Raw genomic sequence first — 6,565 nt, 5'->3', positions numbered from 1 at the left:
TTTAGTTTCAATTTTGTTTATTGACTGGGGGTTAGAATTAGGGTTTTTATTTTTTCAAATTGGGGGCGGTGGGGTTAGATTTAGGGTTCATAAATTGGAGGTTACATTTAGGTTCTTAAATTAGAGTTTTTAGGGTTCTTAATTGGGGTTAGATTTAGGTCTTAACTTAGGGGAACGATTTTGGGCAGTGAGGTTAGATTAGGTTTTCTTAAATTGGGGGTTAGATTTAGGGTGCTTCACTGGGGGTTAGATTAGGGTTCTTAAATTAGGGGTTTTTTAATTTCAAGTACAGGGTTCGAATTAGGGGTTTTCTAATTGAAGTACAGGGTTCTTAAATTAAGGATTTGCATTGTTGACTGCCATGATTTGTTGATATATAATGGGGTATTACCCTTTGTTGTTGCCTTATTAATATGATAGACTCGATTGTGTTGCTTGTTGAATTCGGCCTCCCAATTTTGAATTCGGCCTCCCAATTTCTTTTTTGCACAGTAATTTGAATTCCTCCATTATAGTTTAGATTATATATATATATTAGATTTTCATGAGAGGTATTAGCAAACTTCTTTTGCTGCAAATCGCAGAGCACATGAACTTTGTTATGATGGGAATGTTTCAATTATTTTCATATTTCTACGTCTCCAAAATCATTGAATCTGCCCATATGTATTTAGAAAATGCTTTTGACCAGCCAATGGACTGGAATTCCTATATGTTTATTTCAATTAACAAGTTAATTTGAAATCAAATCAACAATTAGCAATCCTTTTGTAGCCATTGAAGTTGTAAGCATGTGAAAACAGAATCAAAATCTTTGTGTATTGAACAAATTGATTGCCAATTTTGTAGATGTCTCACCTCATTAGAACCCAGAGGCCGATGACTTCTACACCTAGTTTGACGGCTACACCTAGTCCGACGACTATACCTACTAATGCCGCCATTGCTCCGGCAGAGATGGACCATAAGCCGGTCAATCCAGTTCACTCAGATGGTCCTCCAGTCCCACAGGCACAGGCATCATCGACTTCTTCGGTGGCGTTACCAAGCGCCAGACGAACTCACTGACACCCCTGCACTGTGGACCAGATGCCGCCATCGGGATCCACAACCGATGCCTCCGGTACACGGCCAGGTATACAATCCTAATTCACTCCCTCATTCCCTTGTTTACTAAGTTTTTTTATTTTAGGTTCAATTTATTATGTCATGTAAGGATTAAAAAGTTTTCATTGTTCCAAACCTTTTATTAAACTGTTGTGATCATTGTGTTGGATATGTATGTTGTTTATCTTATTTTCAGGGTTTTAGGAAATGTTTTAATTATAGGGGAGGTTATGCCGAAATTTTAGTAGGATTTGTTATTAGTTATGGGTTAATGATTTTTTTTTCATCTCTTTGCAGCGAAGAAAAACACCCGGGGACCTTGTCGGCAATTGAAGACGGGGAAGGTCACCTGGGTGACCAACGATCGTATCCCAATCGGATATAATGAGCGACATCAGGCAGCACCAACGGCGGAGCCGTATAGTGCATTGGCCCACGACATTGGGCATGTCGTGCGGACCTTTTGCTCTATGCTGTGGAAGTCTTGGAAGGCGATGCCGGAGGAGACGAAGATTACGGTGCGCAATCAATTGTCTGTAAGTAGCATCGCCTTTTTAATGCTTTTCATGTAAAATTTATATATTTATGTATTACTATCTTTTATTACTAATGCTTTCAAAATATTTGTTATATTGTAGACAAACTACAATTTGGAGCACATGGACGAGGACAAGTTCGCGTATGTCAATCGGCTCTTCTCTGAACGCTACAAGCAGTGGAAGAATGACCTGCACCAATGGTTCCAGGAGTTTGATGATCCGCAGGTCGCTCTTGAGGAGGGATGTTCGAAGGAGTTGGAGGACCGACAAGATAGTTGGGTTTGGCTTTGCGGTCATTTTAAGGACTCGACATATGTGGTGTGTTTTTAATGACGACTTCTTTCATTTTACTTTTTTTATTTTTAGTAATGTTTATTATTAATTTTTTTAATTTTCTTTAACTATTACAACTAATACATTTATTTTTTGTATAACAGAAGAAGGTGAAGGCGAACAAGATCAATTGAAAGAAGAAGACTCTTCTCCACCATTCGCGTTCGAGGCCTTTCTCCTATAGGATGGAGGCCCTACATAAGGTATATATTACAACTTTCATTTCCAATTTTAAAATGTCGCTAATAATTTATTTTTTTCGTACTAACATTTTCCTTATCTTTTTTTTATTTTAAGAGGGTTCAAATTTCCGGAGATCGACGTCTTTGCTAACGTTTATGTTCGGCCTGAGAATAAGTTGACCTAGTCCCTTCATGTAAGTAATTTCTTATGCATTAAACATTTATACTAATTCTTTCAAATTGTTTTCTATTAATAATCCATGTTTTTTTTTCACAGGCAACTATGGTGGAGAAGCGATAGGTGGTGCTTCAGGAGTCCACCTCCCACCTTCCCTCGGACACGCTAATCGAGTCTGTGGATTCCCCCTGAGGATACAGGGTTTCACATCGTCACAGAGACGTTGGACCAGACTTTAGGTCAGAGGCTGGGGACATATTGTCGGGGGATGGGAAATTCCAGGCGTCGGGAGACTGGAGCCTCGTCATCCTCGTAGTCAAAGACCAAGGTTACGGTTTTGACGCAGGAAGTCGCTGGGCTGAGGAGTGAGCTGGCATCGTACAAGTCTCAAATGTCAATGCTTGTACAAGCCCTTAGTTCCTCTGGAATACATCTCCCCGGTTTTTCTACACCATCGCCCTCACAACCCTTCCACACCGAGCAAGCACCGCAATCAGGCCCGTCGACCTCTGACCCCGTCCTCAACCAGTAGCAAGATTACCAAGCACCTCCGAATGACATGCCTATAGATTTTGCCTCTTTATTTCGTAATTTTGTTCCCTTTTTTTAAAAAAAACTTTATATTTGTACGTACATTTTTATTTATATTATAAATAAATAACAAATTATTCATTAACTTGCTTTTTTTTTTCTTTCTCATTAGTATGAAATCTGTTTTTTTTTCCTTTTATTTTTTTTATTATTAAAAATTACACGTGCGTGACGACGAAATGTTGTTGTGCAAAATTAAGTGCGTTTTACTCTTCGTTGCACATTACCACGCACCTACTATAGCTTTCGTCGCGCAAAATTTTTTGAGACAAATTACCCACAAACGCACTTGTACTCGTTTATATTGTACGACAAAAACCTTTGTCCATATAACTTTTGCGCGACGACTAATAAAGCGTCGCGCAATTGTTTAGATGCGCGACAAATTTGAAGATGTTCGTCGCGCAATGTCTTTTTTCATGAGCTTTGCGCGACAAAATATGCGCGACGATTTTCTGGTAGCCATAGTTTATGTGCGACCAAATAATTCTTTGCGCGACAAAATATCCCTAGTCGCGCAAACTGTTTAATTTAGTAGTGCATACAACATATTCAAGACAAGCTCCTGCCAATAATGAAGTATACTATAATTCAATTTCTCGACTTATATCACGCAAGTAAAGATAAATAGATTGGAAAAGAAAGTAAATAAATAGAATTACAGTAGAACAGAGTGTATACTTTGGCAACAATTGGGTTTTGTTTTGGGAGCATTACATAGAGGGTTTAGTGGGTGAAAAGAAACTAGAAAAGTGTAAATAACGGGGTTGCGTTTTGTTTTATAATTGAGGGTAGTTTAGAAACTAAATTTGGATGGGGGAGTGGACTAAATCTCACAATAAGCTAGCAATAACATGGTTCAAATTCGTCTTTGACAATAATTAGAACTAAGACCTCTTACTTACAACTTATAAATAAAGAAAAATATCACTAAACTATAGTCTTAAGTGACAAATTCAAAAAGCAAGTTAAATGTAGAGATGTAAAATATGTGTTCAAATAAAACTTCGAAACCGAATCTTGACTGTCTCTACCACCCAGCGGCTTTGGACTGTCGAGGAGATCGGTCAAACCTCCATTTTTTTTTTTTTTTGGGAATCCCCTAAATTATTTACTTCATTGTTTTCTTCTCATCCATTGTCGGCTCTGTCGGCGGCTAGTCTACTAAGCTGGCATGGCAGCTGCCCTGGACTTGGGAGAATTATTGATATTGATAGTGTGTTCTTTCAAAAACATAATGGTATAGAATGATAGAAACCAAAAAAATTATAATGCTGAAGTAGTACAACTTTAAAGAAGCAAAGATCTTTCAGTATAATTGCAAAAGATATAGTAATAAAGATTAAATATGATATCAGATACACGTAAATTTTCTTCAGTGATTCATTTTGACACAACGTTCAAAATGAATCCAAATGAAAAGTTGAGATAATGCGAAGAAAATCACGCAATACTAATAAATGATAAAATTTCTGACTCAACCACCAAATGAGACCTGCCACAAACAGAGGTTACCTCCAAATCAACATCATACAACGTAACCATATACATCATGTAGTGTACACATACACATTCACTATACGTACATGCCTTGTTTTTTTAATAATATTGATTAAACATCAGTTGTATATATGATCATATACCGAAAACAATCTAGTCCAGTAGAATGAAAAATGGGTATCACTACACGTACAAGAAGTAATCATGCATAAAGATCTACACATCTACTTGATATACCAAAAAAGCCAGAGATGATAAGATATTCGGTATCAAATAAAAGGAGTTGAGAATAACAGCCATTTTTCTATTTGATTAAGTAGTGGATGACATGATTGTTATATTACAAACAAGCTTTGACAGTCCTCTTTGGCTAGTGAGTTTGATTCGAAAGGGTTTGGCAGCTGTTAGTCAAACACTTAGGATCACAGCAAAAATTTGAAGGAAAACATATGTACCATTTAGAAAAGTAGTCCTCTATAGATATAAATTCAACGGGGTTTCAATAATTACACGCATGCATTGAGAGAAAGTCTACTTGTTGGTTGCAAACTATATATCTTTGAATTTGAATTATATGCATTTTAATTCGTACTTTCAAATAGCAAAGGTTCAACACATGGCACCAAATTTTGCATTCGAAAAGTGTTCCATGTTCCCAAAATTGTTGGTTTTTTATGTTTCATATTTTCCACCCTAATTCCACGATCTTTGTGCGTCTTTTAGAGAATATATATTTTAAATTTGTATACTGTTTTTGCTTAATGTTCTTTGAAAGTTTTGAGCTAACATAAATGTTGATCACATTTGATACCTGTATTATTTGTGTTTTCGTTTTATAACGTCAAGCATATCACACGTGCTTTGTTCTATTCATGTTTATATACATGTATGTTATAAAGCATTACTGAAACAAATGCTACTACAAAACGTTTTATGGAGAATCACTTCTAGCACTTCAAGTTGCTATATGTAAGCTCAAGATTGTAATTTTCTTTGTAGCAAGGGAAGGTGAAGGGGAGAGAAAATATTCAAATTGAGGTTGATAGGAGCATATTTATGCGACTTAGTTAGCTTGTTTTCTTGCATTTTCATAGCTAGTTTCTACTTATTAGAGTGTTTTAAGCTATTTTCGTGTGTTTTCAGGTTCAAATGACAAAGTTGGTAAGAAAGTGCAATTTGGAGCAATTTTGGGCCAATAATGGATAGTACATGCATGGAGCAAGGTGGATGGACGTTTTTGAAGTTTAAGAGGCTAGGAATATGCTGATGAGATGAAGAAAGTAAAGTCAAGATAAAAAAGATAAGGAATCAGCTAAAAGGAAGGAACATTATCCAAAACCTTATCTTATCCAACATTATCCAAACTAACCTTATCTTATCTTATCCTATCCTAATCTTATCCTACCTTAATTCCAGCTGTAAGGGGGAATCAATTTCACATTAAATCACCTAAATACCTGGTTCTAGAAGCCCTATCCTCTGCCTAAATTGGTGCCGCACCCTTTTATTGCTTTTCTTCTAGAAATCTACCAGATATCCCTTTCTAGAAGCTTTGTGCTGAATTCCCTAGTCCTTTTCCCCTAGGATTGTGTAATCCTTCTCCTCCACAACCTTTGTGCTGAAACCCTAGCCTATAAATACATATTTTTGACCACAAAATCGTCCACACATCCATCATACACAGAAATCCCTCTTGTGCAGCAGCCTTGCAAGGAGAAAGTAGAGGAGACCCTTTGCCGTGCCCTGCCATTCAAGATTGGATTGCTGGAGCGTTCTTAGGTGTATTCTATCTTTTGTTTTCAATGTTTAATTTAAGTTATTTTTGTTTAAGTGCGAACATGTGGAACTAATTTCGTTTTAGTTAGAGGAGAATTCAAAGCCATGAACATGTATTGCATATGAATTGATTACATTCAGTTATGATTTCATGAATCGTGAATGCAATTTACTTATTTGTTTGATTGATAACTTATTCTTGTGTGTTGATTAAGGGTGCATACTTAGTTTGCATGCATGAATTTGATGCTAGGATATAAGGGAATTTCACCTAATCGTTATGAACTTATATTTATAAGTAGTAAAAGTCACTAGTCATGATTGTGTTAAGTGAATTCTTGGCAGGAGTATCATGCAGT

General features: G+C 36.5%; 1 pseudogene; it reads left to right on the top strand.

The window, feature by feature from the left end:
• The first annotated feature begins 482 nt into the window (after positions 1-482).
• On the top strand, positions 483-2,962 carry LOC126629805 (uncharacterized; annotated as a pseudogene).
• Positions 2,963-6,565: the final 3,603 nt, after the last annotated feature.

The sequence above is a fragment of the Malus sylvestris genome, chromosome 7, assembly GCF_916048215.2.
Source record: "Malus sylvestris chromosome 7, drMalSylv7.2, whole genome shotgun sequence".
Taxonomy (NCBI): domain Eukaryota; kingdom Viridiplantae; phylum Streptophyta; class Magnoliopsida; order Rosales; family Rosaceae; genus Malus; species Malus sylvestris.
The sequence above is the reverse complement of the archived record's forward strand: the minus strand, read 5'-3'. Positions and strand labels throughout refer to the sequence as shown.